At 50.0% G+C, this 19,826-nt stretch overlaps 1 non-coding gene across 1 annotated transcript; it reads right to left on the bottom strand.

The window, feature by feature from the left end:
* Nucleotides 1-240: 240 nt before the first annotated feature.
* On the bottom strand, nt 241-314 carry TRNAT-AGU (transfer RNA threonine (anticodon AGU)). The gene has a single exon. It is a non-coding gene; the product is annotated as a tRNA-Thr (tRNA).
* Nucleotides 315-19,826: the final 19,512 nt, after the last annotated feature.

Genomic DNA, 19,826 nt, shown 5'->3' with positions numbered 1-19,826 from the left:
CAAGGACGTGCGGCACAGGCTCTCGTGTTGCAGCAATTGCAGTTGAAGCAATCGCCAGGCTAATGCCAGTCACAGCAGCCTTTTCATCAACTCCAGGCTTGTGATTTGATTCTTTCCAATGCTTCTCTCCAAAGAAACCTTTTCCTTAGCAAGAAGTTACTTGGATACCAAGGGAGGTCTCTTCTGTTTCCTAGAAAGACACAGGAAAATGTGAGCAGAGGAGACAAAAGCCATACAACAAGGTACCACTGGGAGTTGAACCCAGGATCTCCTGTTTACTAGACAGGTGCTTTAGCCAACTAAGCCATAGTGCCTGCCTCAAGAAAGTGTTTACAACTGTTCCATTTGATGGTCCAGGACAACACCTGCAAATTCCAAAGTACAGACCTTCCCCATTTCCCTCAAGCCTTGTAGACTTTGAGGTGTCTGGCTCTCTGTGCACAGAAAGCCACAGCTGAGTTGACAGAGGGCTTCTAACATGTGCTTCTCCCACCAGCCACTGTGATCATATACTGATTAGTGATCTGTGTTTCAGTCACAGCAATCTTGGCTCAGTTCTGAGTCATGGTAACCTTTCCTTCAGCTCTAGACTTCTCATTTGCCACTTTCCAAGTGTGGTGGGGTGACTGCCCCAAACAATCAGGAAAAAAATTAAGGCAGTCTTACAGAGGCGGTGCAGAACCCAGCCAGTCAGGAAAGGGCTTATTGGGAGAGCCAATCAGGAGAAGGCTTGCTGGAGTAGCCCATATATAAAGGGCTGCTCAGCACAGCAAGTTAGTCACTCCTTGGAGTTTGAGGAGGGAGGATTTGCTGCCTGAAGGAAGGAGAAGGAGAAGGAGAAGGAGAAGGAGAAGGAGAAGGAGAAGGAGGGGTACCGTGGTCAGAGTAGTGCTGGGTGGCAAAGGGGAGCATGAGTGACCTCCTGGCTGATTACTGCCAGACTGAGGCCCTTATACAAAGGTGGAGGAAGGTGCTAGGTCTGTGGGGAAGTGGTCCAGGGAAACAGATGGTGGGGGTTGGAGGTGCACCCCTTTTGCCTCAGTCGCCACTGACACAGGTGGCTACACCCTGGACTGCAGCTGGCCACTGAGGCAAGTGTCTGGGTGAAGGACAGCTGCCCCCTGGAAGGGGAGAGAGAACTGAATGGGGCACAGCCAGAGGGCTCTGTCCATAAGAGGACATTGAAGTCCTGAGAGCGACATGGGTCCTAATGATAGAACAGATGGCAGCCAGATGCCACTGGATGAAGGTGCACTGGTGGAGCAGACCTAATCGCCAGGATGGCCAACAGGAGGCACTGCAGTGGTGAGACATGCCCCCTGGCACCAAGACTTAGCTGCAAGGAAGGCTCTCTCTGTCTTGAACCACCACTTAGAAGGATTCTGATGACAGGTCTTTTCTTTCTTATGAAGAGATACGAAAAAGGAGCCAAAAGACACATTAGGTTCAGCAAGGAAGAACTGTCAGGCCAAGCCAAGATTTCCTGGTTACTAGGAAGGCTCTTCAATCAGCTCTTCCCAAAGACCACTATCCAGAGGCCTTTTAACAGTTACTGCAGATGTTCACCACAAAAGAGACAAAGAGATGCCAAAATAGAGTTCTCCACTGCCTGCAGCCATCAAGCTACCAGGAGTTCTGTGCACAGAGAGGCCCCTGCTGGTGAAAAAAGGCTTTGGTAAAGACTCTTCTGACTCCAGCCGTGATCATATAGCATTTAGCACTCTGTGTTGTGGCTTCAGCATCCACAGATGCAAGTTCAATTAGAAGATCTTTTTCTTGTCTCCACATTTGCCTAGTGACTCCTTTCAACACTTGTCACCAAAAAGACCTGTTTCTTTTGCAAGCAATGGACAGCTAGGCAAAGGCAGTCTTCTCCATTTCCTCAAAAGATCACCAAGCTGTGGGGAGAGGAGGCACTGGGTGCTGGATGCTGAATCTCCTCTTTATTCAGCAGCTGTCTGTGAAGGAGATAAATCTACAGTGTGTAGAGGTCAATAAAAGGAGAGTCACCTTGCTTGTTAGGCTCAGAGACACTGTCAATCAATTGATTACAATAGAATACATAGGTTTTTCATGGGTGGGGGAAAGTGACAGGGTAGGCAGTTCCACACCCCGAGATAGGTTTTGCAGCAAGACAAGATAGCACATTAGCCAGTGGCTAGCAGGTTACATAATGTCTCCGCCTATAGTCTCAAGTTAGCAGGTTAACATTTACTGAATACTTTGATAAAATGTTATTAGTATAAAATATCTATGTTGAATTCTGATTTGAGGTCCATAGAAATGGAGCAACTCTTTTTCATGGTCCAACAGGTACATTCGTAGGTGTTAAAGCAAAGAAACAGTGAAAGTATGTGGCAATAAAGATTGTTTTCTGTCTGTCTAAAGGCAAGGCATTGGTCCCTTGGAAGGGAGGTGGAAGGATGCCATATTTTATACTGACGTGCCAACTTTTCATAAATTCAAGGTTGGATGTGTGGGAAGAACATCTCCCTACAGAATAATCAAACACAATAGGAACAAGGATTCTTTGTTCAATCTGCAACTTTGAATAAGACATTACTTAGTTCTTAGCTCCAACTCCTGGCAATTTGCTGACCAGGCCTATCTTAGCAAGCAAGGCTTTCCGTTTACCCCAGCTTTCTCTTAGCTGATCACTATTTGCTACGCCTCTGCTCCCTTGACCATATTCTGGACTTTGGGTCTGGAAAAGAGCTGGCACAATCCATAGACCAGGTTGTTATATAAACTGCACATGGATTTTAACCCTTCACACCCAGTAATGGCAAAGTTTTTGGTTCAGGTTTGTAGCAGTGATGGAATAAACTGCATGTTCAGATCAAGTCTCTGGAGTCCATCCACAGCTGGAATGGGTCATTCAGTTCTTTGTAGAGAGCTTCAGTTTGTAGCAAAGTCCCTCCAGAGGTATGAAGCAGGACTGAAGACAAGATGGAGACGAGGCATCAGCTTTTTATTGTCTCTTGCCATGTGGTCTTTGCTTTCTTTGTCCCAAGGACACTCTATCCAGCACGTGGCATAGAAAAAAACCTTAAAGTTCTGTCCATAGGCAGGTCCCTGCATACCTTGCCTTCTCTCAATGGGTCTGTTGCATAACTTGTGGTCCTTAATGAGCCATCAAGCAGGCTAGGCAGAACTGACACCAACTTGTCTGGCTGGAGTGTTCCTGGGAAGCGTAGCACAAGTTTGAAATATGGGCAGCATAGAGCCAATATTCATAACGTCAACAACAAAAATGATACACATGTAGAGATAGCATCATTATAATCAGCCAATCAGAACCTCTCCATACACCCCTTACACGACAACATTTCTACAATATTGGCTGCAAATATAGAACAGAGGTTGCAACGGTGATCTATAGAGTTACAGATTATGTCAATAACATCACAGGAGGTGACACAGCATCAGTGAGACTGATACTGAAATATTGCCTACAGTTTTGGTGTCCTCATTTGAAAAAGATGTGAAATTGGAGCTGGGGCAGCAAAGAGCCACCAAATGTTCTGAGGGCTGGAGAAAAATGCCTTCTAGTGAGCTATTGAAAGAGCTCAACCTGTTTAGCTTATCAAAAGAAGATTGAAAGGTGACTTCATTGAAGTGCCTTAATGGAGAGAAAAGATTGGCTATTAAAGGGCTCTTTAATCTAGCAGAGAAAAGCATAACAAGACCCAATGGCTGGAAGGTGAAAAGAGACAAATTCAAATTACACTTAAGGCACAAATAAGCAACAGGGAGGATGATTCGCAACAGGGAGGATGATTCACCACAGGAACAAGCTACCAAGGAAAGTGGTGGATTCACCATCTCCTGATGTCATTCAATGTAGACTAGATGCCTTTGTGGAATGTGTTTGCCCCAAAAGTAGCTCTTGTGTCATACAGGAGGCCTGTGATATGCAGGGGGTCAGATTAGATGCTCTAATGGTCTCTTCAGGGCATTAAGTTGACTAATTTCTGAAAAACGGAGTGTAGCATTGGGAGCAGCATCTGATGTTTTCCTGTCTAGCCGGCTAGCCTCCTTCTCCAGGTCTCTCTTTGAGGACTGAGAAAGTATTTGGGTTCAGGTACGTGAGCATCAGGAGGAACCTCTTTCCAGTTTTCTCCTTCCCTTTTCCTGATTTTACTAGAAAACAGCTGTCCCTGTTTAGAAGGTAAGAGCCTCCTTGAGGTTTGAAACTTGTTTAGTCTGATCCATCTGGTGACAGATGAATTCTAGGCATGGAAAACACGAGCTTAAGGCTGCAGAATTTTATTCTGCACCTGGGATTTTATCCCTTAGAATCACTGGGAACATTAGGGTTTGTCCGTTTTGTTTCACCTTTTCCTCCATCCCTCCCTCCCTCCTTTCTCTTCTTCTCTTGCTTCTAGTGTCCCCTCGGGGGTGTGTGTGGGTGTGGGTGTCAGTGTGTGTGTGGGTGGGTGGCGGGGGAGTGCTCGGCAGCTCCCACTATGGGAGGTCCACCCAAAAATGTGGGGCTGAAATAGTGCTTGGGCAGTGATCCGCACCAGTGACCTGGCCATCCTTTGGGCTCTTTAGTGAGAACTCTCAGCCTCTCATCCTCAGTCTCTACCCTGATTGGCTGAGCTGAGGGTTATTGACAGGGAGGAGACTCAGGTCCTTGTTGTTCTCTTTGAAGACCAAGTAAATAAGTCATAACCACTTATATGTTTGATGAATATTGCTGCTTCTCTGCATTAATGGTCTCTGAGCAGTTCACGATTCTCTCTAACATTGCAGTTCTCCTCAAATACTTGCTGAATAATTACTGTGCACTGTTGTTGATCTGGAGCTCATCTGAGAGCACTTTATTCAGGTCATTCAATGTCTGAAATTCAAGATTCGATGGTTAGTTTGAACATCAGGGCTCTTGGGTCCTACTCCCAACTTTGCCACTGACTGGCCGTGTGACCTAAGACAAGTCAATTCTCCTTTCTCAGCCTCAGCTTCTCCCTCTTTCAAGTAGGGATAATAATGATCCGCTCCTACCTACCTTACGGTATGTGGAGGCAGGACTGGCTCTAGGTTTTTTGCTGCCCCAAGCAAAAAAAAATTTGTCTGTCCCCGCATCCCCCTGGTGCCCGAGCCCTGGGCTCTCCCCACACCCCCTGCCTCCACAGCTCTGGGCCTCCTCCCACCCCCACCCCCCTGCTGCCCCACCCCTGGGCTCTACCCCCGACCCTCACCCCCCTGCTGCCCCAGCCCTGGGCTCTCCTCCCCACACCCGCACTCCCTGCCAAGCCAGCCCTGGGCTCTTGCACACACACACCCCATGCTGCCCCAGCTATGGGATCTCCCCTCACCAGTGCTCCCCCACCCACACACCCCCTGCTGCCCCAGTCCTGGGCTCTGCCCCCTTCACCTGGACCCCCTGCTGCCCCAGCCCTGGGCTCCTCCCCCCACCTGCACCCTCCTTCTGCCCCAGTCCGGGGTCACTGGTAACTTGCTCCCAGGGTGGATCATTCAGCAGGAATTTAGGATGTGCACAGAACACAGGATTGGTTCCCACATGGTTACAGAGCTGCAGTAAAGTGAAACAATTTTCAGCTTGTGTGATTGGAAGATATCTGAATGCATATTGTAAGACTGTCCTCCATAAATGAAGAAAAGTTGAGGTGCCTTTATTATTCTTTCTTCCACTCTTTGTTTCTATGGGGAATTTGCCAATGCAATATCACTGTCTTTCATTTAAACAAACAAAAAGGCAATGGCTGCTGAAAATAGCAATTCCAGTCCTAAAAGCCTCTGGGAAGCATTTCTTGCTCAATTTTATCCTACTTTTTCTACAGGAAATTACAGTGGATCAGTACATTTGTTTTGGGAGAAATAAAGTACCAGCTGCCCAAACTGAGCTTGAGCACGCCTGAATTTTGAGGTGTTCAAATCTGGAAAGCAGGTGCTAGATTCCCTTTCTGAATATTAGCTAAATCTGGAAAGGAAAAGTCAATTTCTGCTTCCATGGCTCAGAAGTGGAAATCCTCCTACGTGCCTGGTACTGTATCTAAAGCTGCCCAGGTCCAGTAGAGCCTCCCCTCTCTTACTTTTCATTTTAAATTTTAGTGGGACCCACATACCTCCCTTGCTAGGCTTCAGATAGAGAGGGGCACTGTCCATTTAGTCCCCCCAGTTCCTTCTTTGGGGGCTGCAAGGTGAGGTCACACCAGTGTCCCTAGGCCAGTCCGGGGATGTCTTCTGAAGGGGGTATATGGGCCAAAGCCTTCTACTCCTTGGGCACATTTGTTCCCCATTCACAGTGCCACCCCGCTCTAGCAGTGAGCTCTCCATTCACAGCAAGCTGCAGCATGAGCTTTCAGCTACCATACTCCCTCCCCCTCCCTTCCCTATTAATAGCACTCAAGGGAATGCTGGGAAATGTAGTTCTTTCCCTGCTCCAGGGCTGGCTCTATAGGCAGGGAGCTAACCAAGGAACTACAGCTCCCAGGGCCCCCTGTTGGTTCTCAGCTCCCAGGCTTCAGAGTAGCAGCCGTGTTAGTCGGTATCCGCAAAGAACAGCAGTACTTATGGCACCTTAGAGACTAACAAATTTATTTCAGCATGAGCTTTCCTGAGCTACAGCTCACTTCTTTGGATGCACAGAATGGAACACACAGACAGGCGATATTTATACATACAGGGAACATGAGAAGATGCAAGTATGCATACCAACAGGAAGAGACTTATCAATTGAGATGAGCTATCATCAGCAGGAGAAAAACAAAAACCTTTTGAAGTGATAATTAAGATGACCCATAGAAGGTGTGAGGAGAACTTAACATAGGGAAATAGATTCAATTAGTGTAATGACCCAACCATTCCCAGTCTCTGTTTAAGCCTGAGTTAATTGTATCTAATTTGCATATTAATTCAAGTTCAGCAGTCTCTCTTTGAAGTCTGTTTTTGAAGTTTTTTGTTGCAAAATTGCCACCTTCAAATCTATCACTGAGTGGTTAGAGAGGTTGAAGTGTTGTCCCACTGGTTTTTGAATGTTATCATTCCTGATGTCAGATTTGTGTCCATTTATTCTTTTGTGTAGACACTGTCCAGTTTGGCCAATGTACATGACAGAGGGGCATTGCTGGCACATGATGGCATATATCACGTTGGTAGATGTGCAGGTGAACGAGCCCCTGATGGCGTGGCTGATGTAATTAGATCCTATGATGGTGTCACTTGAATAGATATGTGAAGAGAGCTGGCATTGGGCTTTGTTGCAAGGTTAGGTTCCTGGGTTAGTGTTTATGTTGTATGGTGTGCGGTTGCTGGTGAGTATTTGCTTCGGGTTGGGAAGCTGTCTATAAGCGAGGACTGGCCTGTCTCCCAAGATCTGTGAGAGTGAGGGATCATCTTTCAGGATAGGTTGTAGATCTTTGATGATGCGCTGGAGAGGTTTTAGTTGGGGGCTGTAGATGATGGCTAGTGGCGTTCTGTTATTTTCTTTGTTGGGTCTGTCCTGTAGTAGGTGGCATCTGGGTATTCTTCTGGCTCTTTCAATCTGTTTTTTCACTTCAGCAGGTGGGTATTGTAGTGTTAAGAATGCTTGATAGAGATCTTGTAGGTGTTTCTCTCCGTCTGAGGGATTGGAGCAAATACGGTTGTATCTTAGAGCTTGGCTGTAGTCAATGGATCATATGGTGCGTCCTGGATGGAAGCTGGAGGCATGTAGGTAAGTATAGAGGTCAGTGGGTTTCCAGTATAGGTTGGTGTTTATGTGACCATCGCTTATTAGCACAGTAGTGTATAGGGAAATGGACCGTTTGTGTGGATTGGTCTAGGCTGAGGTTGATGGTGGGATGAAAATTGTTAAAATCACGGTGGAATTCCTCGAGGGGTTCTTTTCCATGAGTCCAGATGATGAAGATGTCATCAATGTAGCACAAGTAGAGTAGGGGCGTTAGGGAACGAGAGCTAAGGAGGCGTTGTTCTAATTCAGTCATAAAGGTGTTGGCATACTGTGGGGCCATGCGGGTACCCATAACAGTGCTGCTGACTTGAAGGTATATATTGTCCCCAAATGTGAAATAGTTGTGGGTGAGGACAAAGTCACAAAGTTCAGCCACCAGGTTAGCCATGATATTATCGGGGATACTGTTCCTGACAGCTTGTCTTTGTGTGGTATGTTGGTGTAGAGGGCTTCTACCTCCATAGTGGCCAGGATGGTGTTTTCTGGAAGATCACCGATGGATTGTAGTTTCCTCAGGAAGTCAGTGGTGTCTTGAAGATAGCTAGGAGTGCTGGTAGCATAGGGCCTGAGGAGAGAGTCCACATAGCCAGACAATCCTGCTGTTAAGGTGCCAATGCTTGAGATGATGGAGCATCCAGGATTTCCAGGTTTATGGATCTTGGGTAGCAAATAGAATACACATGGTCAGGGTTCTAGCCATGTGTCTGTACAGATCTGTTCCTGTGCTTTTTCAGGGAGTTTTTTGAGCAGATGGTGTCGTTTCTTTTGATAATCATCAGTGGGATCAGAGGGTAATGGCCTGTAGAATGTGGAGTTAGAGAGCTGCCTAGCAGCCTCTTGTTCATATTCCGACCTATTCATGGTGACGACAGCACCTCCTTTGTCAGCCTTTTTTATTATGATGTCGGAGTTGTTCTTGAGGCTGTTGATGGCATTGTGTTCAGTACGGCTTAGCTTATAGAGCAAGTGATGCTACTTTTCCACAATTTCAGCCTGTGCACGTTGATGGACGCAATCTATGTAGAAGTCCAGTCTGTTGTTTCGACCCTCAGGAGGAGTCCATGCAGAATCCTTTTTATTATAACGTTGGTAGGAAGGATTCTGTGGGTTAGGATGTTGTTCAGAGGTGTGTTGGAAGTATTCTTTGAGTCGGAGATGACAAAAGTAGGATTCTAGGTCACCGCTCCCAGGCTGGATCCCTCTTAGCTGCTGCCCCTGCAAATGGGCTGCCCCAAGTACCTGCTTGCTTTGCTGGTGCCTAGAGCCACCCCTGGGACCGACACGTTTGTTTTCATCCTCTGAGTCAGGAAACCCACAAAAGCCTCTTCTTTTTTACTGGGGCAGGCAAAAATAAGGTGACACTAAATTCTTCTGATTGCTAAAAGCAGGTTTAGGGAGTTGTGTATTTTTGAAAAATAAATAAATAAATAAATATCCTTCTAACTAGCAGCATGAGATAAAAAGAGACCACAGACAAACCTTGTCAGTAAGGGCTAATGTCCTAAATGGGAAATCAGCAGCGGTTTGTAGCTGGGGAAGCGTACAGTCTGAATGTGTATGACCTGATCCCAGCCCCCACCCCCACATAGCAGTAGGGCTTGGCACTCTCTCTGTGCATTGATGTGGTGGCTGAGTGGTTAACCAAGCAGTGACAATTCAAGGAGGTTTCCTGGGTCGGTTTCACTCCTCAGGAGATTCTGCACAATAAAAATTCTGTGCACAGTAGTTTAAAATTCTGCAAATTTTATTTGCCAATAAATAAATGTGGAGGCTCCAGCATGGCAGTGGGGAGCAGAGTCTCTTGGATGCTCAGAGGTGGGATATCACCCTGCAGCCTCCTCTCCCTTCCAGGGAAACAGACTCTGTGGCGAGGCTGCACCTCTCTGCTGCCTACTCCAGGAGCTCCCAAAAGACTCCCCAGAACTGCTCATGGGGGGTGCATGACCACTCTTGTGGCTTCCCTTTGCTTCCCCATCAGAAAGCCTGAGCAGCTGGCCCCGGGTGATTGGAAAGGGCCCGGGTGTTCCTGCCACCACTACCGGAAGCACAGTGGGGCTAAAGCAGATTCCTGCCCACCCTCGCTTCACACGGCGCACCACCCCCAGAAGAATCTGGCACGTCCCTGCGGCCCCTGTGGGGTGTGTCTCTTGCACGCTGCGCCTGCCCCAAGTGCCAACTCTGCCATTGGAACTGCGACAATGGGAGCTGCAGGCGTGGTGCCTGTGGGCAGTGGTGCCAGGGGACTCCCCCAGCCTCCTCCATGTAGGAATTGTGCCAAATGGGGGTGTGGGTCACTTTCAGAAGCTGCCTGAGATAGGTGCCACATCCCAACCCCCTGCTCCAGCCCAGAACCTGCACCTCATGCACCTAAAATCCCTCCTAGAGCCTGCCACTGTCCCCCTTGCACTCCAACCCCCCTCCCCCAGCCCAGATTCTGCACCACACCCAAACTCCATCCCGGAGCCTGCCACCGCCCCCCCTGCTTTGTTGGCGGCTTTGTTCCAGCTGCTGGGGAAATACCACAACATTAAAGAAACCAACAGTACCAAGTCCTGCAGCGTCACCTGTGGGGTTTCCACAAGAGCATCCATGCTGAGGAGCCAGTCAGCATGTGACTGTGTGACCGGATCAAATGACAGCTGGCCGAGTTCAAGGAGATGAGGCTGCAGCTGGCCGATATGAGCAGGAGCACTGAGTGAAGGGAGAGGCAGCTCCCCTAACATTTTTGTGGCCTGCAGGGAATGGAGACAAAGCAGGGGGATGCGGGGACTCAGGGCAGGACCTGCAGATCTGATAGTGCAGGACCACAGTCGATGGAGGAGGAGAGAGAGTCCCGCAAGAGGAAGCTGCTAGTGGGAAGCAATAAGTGCAGGGTACAAACCATCCAGCTGAGAGTCACAGGGGTCTAGAAAATGAAATGGCAGCAGATCCCATGGTGTAATGGGCAGCACTCAGGACTTTGGATCCTGGAATCTGAGTTTAAATCTCAGTGGGACCTCCTGGAGCAATGCTGGTTTCCTGCAAAGCCATGGAGCTCAATGTGCTTGGCTCCCCTCTCTCAGGATGAACTAGAGTGAGTTTTTTCCCTCCTGCTGGATGACTGATGCCCACTGGAGATAGATCTTTGGTCTGGCCAGTTCAAAGGGCTGGCTGCTATAGGTTGGGGTCCTAGAACTTAACAGTCTGGCTAGAGAGCCCTGTGGGTTGACCATATGGTTGTTTCTCACTGCTTCACCTGATGTCCACAACTTTGGTCCCTGCAGCTGCCACACTCTTCCTCTTGCCCACATGGCATTCAAAGGAAGGAGGGCCAGGGCCAGGCTTCATAGTCAGGTCTAGGCAGGAGGGAGGAAGAGTCCCAGGCTGGAGCCAACACACCTTTCCTGCTCTGGGCACCTAGAGCAGAGGTGGCTGGTGCTGACAGCTCCAAGGGAAGGCTTAAAAGCCACAGAGCAACCGAGGGCAGGGCAAGAGGAGATAACCATGCCTATGTGTGGCCAGCAGACCGCCACAAAGACACCCGGCCAGCCTGCTCTCTGCCATGCCAAACCCCCACTGAAGGCCACCCACAGACCAGCATTCGTTTCTGCGGCCAGCATCACAAGGTGGTTGGAAAGCACGTGGGGCCTCTGACCGTTCCCACTGAAGGGGCTCCTTTTGGTGGTGAGGCAGGAGATATTTCCCCCAAGAGGCTCTTTCCCAGCTGCTGAGAAGCACAGAAGTACCTGGTGTTTGCTCTTGCGGTGAAAGGGGTTAATATGTTTAGGTGGCCTGGCTAGCTCAGCTGGCAGCACCTCTGGCTCTTACTCTGAAGGTTGAAGTTACAATTTCCCTGTCTGGGTCCTTGGGGCTCCTCTTCCACAATACAAACACACAATCTGCCTAAGCCCCCACCTAGTAACCTGGGGAAACTAGCCCTGGCCACTGGGTGCCTCTAAGAGGCGATACTTTCCCCATTCACAACCACTGAGTGTAGAAAAGAAACTTTAAGGAAAAGGAGGAAACTCACCTTGTATTAACTTGGGAAAACACCACAATCAGGATTCATAACACAACACTATGAGCAAAAACACCTGCCCCACAGTGTGCTGGGCAGTGGCCTTTTGGCCCGGGCTCTTAAATCCAGACACCAAAAGCTCTGTGGATGTGCCCCTCCCTTCACTGCACCTCACCCACAGCTACTGTCCTGGGTCAATGAAAACCCAGAGTTCACCTCTCACCTCCCGGGGGGAAAGCCCCTTTCTCCTTCCGCTGTCTGGCCACATTGCCGGTCACTTACCGTTCCACCCTGTCACCGCTCTGCTGGCCCCTTTCTGCTCTGGGACGTCTTGTGGTCCCACCAGGAGTGGAACAGGCTCCCTAAAAGCAGGGCCACCCAGAGGATTTGGAGGCCTGGGGCAAAGAGAGGTAGTGGACATAAAAAAAAGGGGCCACCCCCTGTGGCTCTTTGTACTCATTGGGTGGCGTCCGAGTCTTCAGTGGCAGCGGGGTCCTTCACTCGCTCTGTGTCTTCGGCAGCACTGAAGGACCAGCCGTGGAAATGCATCCAAAGACCCGGACCGCTGCCGGGTGAGTAAATTTAAAAAGGCGCCTCTAGCCAGGGAAGGAATTCTCGGCCAGGGCTTGCGGGGCCCCTGCGGGGCCCAGGGTCCAGGGCAAATTGCCCACTTGCCCCCCCCCCCATGGGCAGCCCTGCCTGAAAGTGGCGGCCACCCAGAGCCCAAACAGTAGCCCCACCCCTTCCACTCAAGGCCATGCCCATGCCCCCCCTTCTCCCAAGGCCCCGCTCCTACGCTGCCTCTTCCCCCAAGACCCCTCCTCCCGCTCACTGCTGTCCGTCCCCTCCCCTCATCATTCACCCTTACAGTCATTACAAAGTGGCAAGGCAGAAACCCTCCCATTTTGAGAAGTCCTGGGGTGTTGTTCCCCCCTGTTCAGGCACCCCTGGGGCCCTGCACTTCACACAGCTCTCCCTGATTTCAGCTGTCAGTGAGGGAGCCTCACTGCTAGCACAGTCTCGGCAGTTTCTTGCATGAGAAACACTGTCCCAAAGCAGGACTAATGCTTAGACCTGGTTAACAGTGATTTCAGGATCTGTTGGTCTGCAGCAAGACTCTACATTGAGTCTTAATCAGCTCTGTTATTACACAGGGAACAACAAAAAGGGTTCAAATAATGCCTGGAATCCTTAAGAAGAATCCACCCTACCGAGTATAACACTTGTCACTACCAGCTCTCAGCTCCACAGAGAATGTTTTGGGGTCACTCCTTGGTTTTATCAACCTAGGGGTCTCGGACAATACTAATTAACAGGTGTTCCAGTGGTGCAATTGGTTAGTGCACAGTACTTATAGGGCAGTGCTGAGAGGAGCTATGCTGAGGTTGTGAGTTCAAACCTCACCTGGAGCACTGGTTTTCATTAACCAAGTGGCATCACCCCCTCATTTGGCCCTGAAGAATGTAGAATTCCAGCCCTGGGACACTGAGAAGGGGAGGAGTTAAAAATATCCCATTCAATTATTACCTCTTCTCCAGAGTGCAGGTCAGAATCTACCATCCTTTCTCCCCCATCAGCCCCTGAGCCAGGATCCCTCAAGCAGAGCCTAGAGCCCACCATGGCATCTGTACTATTGACAAAGACAAAGTAACGGGGACAAATGCTCAAATTCTGCCTGGTGCAGGGAGCCAGGTTTGCGCTTCAAATTCTGTTGTTGGTACATTTCCAGGCCTGGGAATGTCCCACAATAGCATTTAATGGGAAGCTGCCTGCAGAACAGTTGCACTGCACAGAGCTGCTATGGAGGAGGGGTGGGAATTAGTAACGTTTTGAGGACCGTTTGGGAAATGAGCCTTTGCTGACCAAGGTTTGTCTCTGTTCATATTTCGCTTTCAGGTGTTATGTTGAGGGATCTTTTGTATATTTTTATGAGGTTAATAACTATCTTCCCAACGTTATTTACTTAACTTAAAATTTGGTGTCACGTGATTATTTGCATCTCCCTGTGAAAATACAACTGACTCACGTGGCTTTCTACAGGGGATCATGATGTTAAAGTTGGGGAATTCTGTCTCTCTACTTCTGGGGGAGTGTTGCTTTTTTACAGCTGCCTCACTGCTAGGCATACTGACCTGTTAGCTGCACCCACTGTCCTTGCCAGGGGCCCCTGCTGAACCCTGGGCAGTCACACTGCAGTGCTGGGGTGACTCTGCAGGGGGAGAAGCTGCTGGAAGCAATGTAGAGCAGGTGCAGGAAGGAGATGAGGTCACTACTAACATTCTGAACTGGATTTCAAGTCCATCGCCTTAACCACTCGGCCACAACTACTTGATGTACAATTGTTTCACAACACGATAATTCTGTTCTCACTGAATTGTCACTTCAAATTGTTTGCTCAGACCAGCTTCCCAGCACACTCACGGCTGCACATCAGTGTACGTGTGTCCTTGGCTGAACAGCGAGAATTCCTGCCCATTTCCCTTCCGGCTGGAGCAGGATGAGAGTGTGTTTGTGTTAACGACATTGCTGTAGATTGTTCATTCCCCACTCTGACAATTCAGACAGTCGTTTTTCTATCAGATCTCCAGCACATCACTCCAATAGCAGGGGGCAGGATTTCTCTGGGGCACTGAAATATTTCAGGGAGTTGGTGTGCGAACTCAGCCTTGCACTACACCCTTGATGTTTCCTGGACTAACAACAGCAGCAGAAAGAAAGAGCTGAGATAATATCTCCCTGGCAGGGATGCAGGTGCCACGACCCCTCTGTCTGCCCATCCCATTGCAGGAGAGAAGGGTTCACTGGAATCGAATGCTCTGGCTCAGACAAGAGACACAGGGAGGTTTTGCTGTTCACGGATTTGTGCAAAGGAAATTGTGTCTCTGTGTGAAACTGAGGAGGGAAATGAAACATCCACATGGTGGCCCAATGCTCTAGGGAATGTGGGTAAAGGACTCGGGCTGAGAAATGATTTAACAGGGGTTTGTTTCAATGTATTGCCCTGATTAAAATTTATGGCTAAAATCTATGGTTAAAAGGCAGCCATTGTTGTTAGTACTTGTATCTGTGTAGGGACACCCCAGTGGGTGTCAAGTCCATTGCCTTCACCAGGGGCAGTTGATTATTTTATCGAGGTACAAATTTCTTGGTCAAGGCCTAGACTCCAGAGAAAACAATACACTGATGATAAGAAGAAGTACATAAAAACATTTTGCAGCCACCATGGGTGTAACTATGATGTGTCATGTTTCACTCTTTATACCTGGTGCCACCTCCTTTCCCTTTAGCCTTGTAGTTGACCAAGGGCAAAGCTAAACATCTCCTCAGATACCAGGGAGTGTTTATGTCCATCCCTGCGAGCTACACAGGGTTTGATGTTGCTGCTTTCAGTCCTCTGGCTCTGCCAGGATAAGGAACAATTCAGGCTGTCACTGAACGAAGGAGAAAGATCAGTTTTTGACAGGGAGAGGGACGCCTCCTCTTAAAGGTGTTTGTCTGGCTGGCATTCCTGGTTCCCAGGTCTTGCCCGTGGGGCTCCAGCAGTTTTGGGACTGGGTCTCCATTGGCCCCACCTGCCACCCCCAGGTGTTCCCCCTAAGGGGCCCTGGCAGTGCAGCAGAGCTGAGCAGTGTCTGCCTGCTCGCTCCAGTGGCTGCCGGCCCCTCCCAGAGTCTGCATGCCCTCCTTCTACACCCCCTCAGCCAGCACCAACTCCCTCCCACAGCATGCACGCCCCTCCACACATGCCTGCCCCTGACTCCTTCCCACAGCCTGCACCTCCTCCCTCCACACACCCCCTCCTGCCTGCCCCAAACTCCCTCCCAAAGCCTGCACCCCCACCCCTCCTCCTGTTCCCCCTACCCACTGACCCAGCCCAGAGCCTGCACCCAGCACCCAAACTCCCAGAGCCATAACAAGGAATTTTTGTGACCGAGGCAAGGGCCGGCTCCAGGCTCTTTGGTGGCAGGTACCTGAGTCCCTGTTGGAGGGAAGCCTCCTGCCCAATTGCCTCCTCTGCTTCATTCATCCTTTGGTGGTAATTCGGCAGCGGGTCCCTGAGTCCCTCTCGGAGAGAAGGACCCACTGCCAAATTGCTGCCGAAGAAGCAGTAGCGGTAGAGCTGCCACCGAAGCGCCGCTGATCGTGGTAGAGCTGTGCCCCTCTGCTTTGCGCGCCCGAGACAAGTGCCTCACTCTCCTAGCCCTTGTTATAGCGCTGCAAACTCCATCCCAGAGCCTGCACCCCAGAACTCCTCCCCCACCCAAACTGTCTCCCAGAGACCAGCCTCTCACTCCTTCTGCACCAAACTCCCCCCAGAGCCTGCATCCCTCCTGCACCCAGTCCCCCAACCCCAGCCCAGGGCCTGAACCCTAGACCTCCTCCCCACACCCAAACTCCCTCCTAGAGCCTTAGGCAGTTGAGGGGCAGAGTTTGGGGGGCAGGTTCTGAGCAGTATGAGTGACATTATTGAACCACTGGGAGGATTGGAGGATTGGCACTGGCCCTAAGGTAAATTGAGGTTGAGGCCCTGCTTTAAGGTATTGGAGCAATGCTGGAGAGACTGACGGGCATGGAGCTGGGGAGCTGTGTGTGCTCCAAGGAGAGCTGTTGTTATGCTCTGGTGACACAGAGCGGGGTGGGAGTTTGTAAGCTGTGGTGTTTGTATAGAGAGAAAGTTACTAACCCCCAGGTTCAAAGCTGTTCCTACTCTGAGCTATACATGACACTCTCTTGTTGAGAGTATAGATCAGTGGGTGAATGTTCCTATGCAGGATAATGGCTTCCTAGTTCCCATCCAAGTTATTCCCTTGAAAAACTTTTTCGAATGAAAATCGATTTCCAGACCCATCCCAGTATGTTCAGGAGTTTGCTGAACGGAGGCAGGGGGCTTGAGATGAATTTAAACACTCAGCATTTTCCTGTTCAAATGAATAAAGACCTAGCAGAGCTGTCCTGCAGCTGAATTCAGTTCCAGTCCTCGGCGTCTCTAAGAGGGACACTCTGTATCTGAGGCATGTGGGACACCTCTGGGATGATGACAGGTGAAAAAATGCTGGATTCAATGAAAGATGAGACCATAGGAGAGGAAGGTGAACGGCAGCACCACACAGGGTCATAACACTGAGACATGGGGCTTCACTGTCACTGCCCCTGTGTTTTCCATCATTTATATCCTAAGGAACACCCTCCCTCCCCCTCCCCCTCCCCCTCCCCACACTGTCACACACACCTTCTCCCCTTGAGCCCAATCCAACCCTCCCCCTCTCCCACACACAGTCCATGGGACACAGCCTCTCGGTGACTCACCCCAGATGGGGGCTTGTCTCTGCATCTCCCCAACAGGGGAGCAGAGAGCCGAAAGGGCCCCAGGAGACCAATGGAGCTAGGTAGGACTAGAAAAGACTTCCCTTCCCTTCTCTTCTCAAGAGTCTTGTTAATCTCACCCATGGGTGTTCCAGCACCAGATGGGTTCAAAGCACCAACCTTCCTCTCAGCCATGGAAGGGGGAACCAGCTCTATCACACAGAAGGAGACTCCCCACCTCTGCTGCTGCCATTCTGCAGCCATTAATATGGATTTGTTTTAGCTAATGCAACCCCCTCAACCCCTAATCCAGCCATGAATCAAGGAGACAAGACTCTCAATCAGAGGTGCAGTGGGTTAGTGCGCCAGAACTAATAGTAGCAGTGCTGAGGGGAATGATGCTGAAGCTGTGAGTTCAAACCTCCCCTAGAGCACTAGCTTTCTTTAAGCAAATGGGTTCTGCCAATCAGTTTGCCCTGCAGAAAATACAATTCCAGCTCAGAAACACCCAAGTCCCCTTGCTTTACAGAGAGCAGGGCAGATTCCACAGATCTACCAGACTCTACTCTCCACCAGCCGCCTGTGTCAGCAGGGGTCAAGCAGAGCCCAGAGCACTGCCCCTGACTCACCCTCAATCTTTGCTCCCCAAACCACCTTTGTGCTCACCCTTTCGCTGTGAGACTCAAACCCTGCCTGGCTTTCTATATGTTGATGTGGTTTTCGTCTGTCGTGTTGATGCGCATGTGGGTCCTGTGTGATTTCGGTGGATGCCTGGCATAGTTTTCTGAGCGTGTGTGTATGACTTTTGCATACAGATTGGTTTTTTGCTTAGTATTCTTTTGGTATGTGGTTTTTGTGCTTTCCTGTTGTGGGCTTTTGCTGTATTTTTTGGTGTGGATTTGTTCTTTCTATATTTTGTGTGGCTTTCCCTTATGTGTATATGGCTCTGTGCGCTGTGTCGGTTTGTGTGGGTTTGGTTTTTGTTTATGTCTGTGTGGCCTGTGCAGTCTGTGATTTTCTCATTTCTCTCTGTGTGTTTGTCTCTCTGTTTATATCTTCATGTGTAAATTCACTGGAACTTTTCAAAATCTCCACAGCTTTGCCAATTTTCACCAGGAATTTTTTTCCATTAACAAATTCTTACTTGTTCTCTACCAGTTGGTGACCATTGCCCCAGGGGCCTGTCAGTCTCAGGGTCCTGATTTCCCATTGACCCTTCCCCCTTCTATTGGGACTGGGAACGAGCCAACCAAAAACCCCACTAAGTTTTAGTAAAGAGCCCACAGTCCCTTACACGAGCCAGCCCCGTGAGGGTCACTGATGGCCAGAGAAGGCAGCACATGCTGGTCCCATGGTGTAATAGGCAGCACTCAGGACTCTAAATCCTGCAGTCTGAGTTCAAATGTCGGTGGGACCTTGTGCTGGTTTGTGGTAAAGCCCTGGAGCTCAAAGTGCTCAATTTCCCTGTCTCCAGTTGTTTAAGAGTGAGTCTTTTCCCTCCTGCTGGGTGACTCACACTCACTGGAGCTAGGTCTTTGGTTGGGATGGCTGCAATGGATTGGGGTGTAGAGGTGGCTATGGCTGCCTGTAGTCCTGTGGTTTGACCTGGTTGGGATTCTTACTGCTTCACCTGATGCCCACAAGTTTGGCCCTTGTGCTTCCTGCCACACCTTTCCTCTGACCCACACGGCGCTTGAAGTAAGGAGTGCTAGGGCCGGGATTAATAGTCAGGGCTTGGCAGGAGGGAGGTGGAGCCCAGCCTGAAGCCTCTCACACCTTCCCTCCTCCACACACCTAGAGCAGAGGCGGCTGGTGCTGACAACTCCAAGGGAAGGTTTATAAGCCACAGAGCAACTGAAGGCAGGGCAAGAGGAGGGGAGGACCATGCCTATGCATGGCCAGCAGACAGCCACAAAGACCCCCGCCAGGCTGCTTCCTGCCATGCCAAACACCCACTGAATGCGACCCACAGACCAGCGTGCAGGGCAGCTGCTGATGCTCTGTGGCCAACATAAGAAGAAGGTAGGAAAGCAGGGCCAGTCCCCTGGTGTGGCCTCTGTCTGTTCCTACTCACAGTGCTCACTTTTGCAGTGGGGCAGGAGATTTTATCCCAAGAGGCTTTTCCCCAGCTGGCGAGATGCAGAGAAACACCCAGGCTCCCAAGGTGCTATTTACCAAGCCCCTCAAGCACAGGGACAGGCACACACTTTGAAGAGGGAAACTGCTCTACATGCTAGCCCGGGCAGCTGCCTATTTTCTTTGGCAAGTCAGGAATGGCAAAGGCTAGACTGGAAGGACTTGGGGCTCCTGCCCCAGCCTTTGTGACATCCAACCCCAACTCCTTCCCGGGCTCTAGCTGAAGCCAGAGCATTGGCCTGAGCAGCCAAGAAGAGGTTCCAGCTCTGAAGGAAGCAGGACTTTCAGCACGAAGGTAAAACTGTAGCAACACAACCATGAAGAACTTGACTCTCAACCCTTGATCTGAAGTCAGATGCCTTATCCATTAGGCCACATGAGAAAAGCCCCTCCAAGCACTTCTTTAGAAAAGGCAGACACTGTGTTTCTCGGTCTTCTACTGAGCGAAGCCGAGACTCTCTGGGCACAAGATGTAGAGTTCCCAGTGACACGTGAGAATTAATTCTATGGAGCCAGGTGCAGGACTTTGGCAGGGAGGCTCAGGCATGGGGGAGTGGGGTGCAGTGAACAGGCTGGCTGTCTAGGTGAGGAGATTTAGTGATCCTCAGGTGCAGGAGGTAGGAAGAGGAGGAGGAATTGGCAGTGGCCATGGAGAAGAAGAGGAGGGGTGGAGGCTTTTAGCAAGCCTGG

The sequence above is a fragment of the Gopherus flavomarginatus genome, assembly GCF_025201925.1.
Source record: "Gopherus flavomarginatus isolate rGopFla2 chromosome 13 unlocalized genomic scaffold, rGopFla2.mat.asm SUPER_13_unloc_2, whole genome shotgun sequence".
Classification (NCBI taxonomy): Eukaryota; Metazoa; Chordata; order Testudines; family Testudinidae; genus Gopherus; species Gopherus flavomarginatus.
Note: the sequence above shows the minus strand (reverse complement) of the source record. Positions and strands in the feature narration are given on the sequence as shown.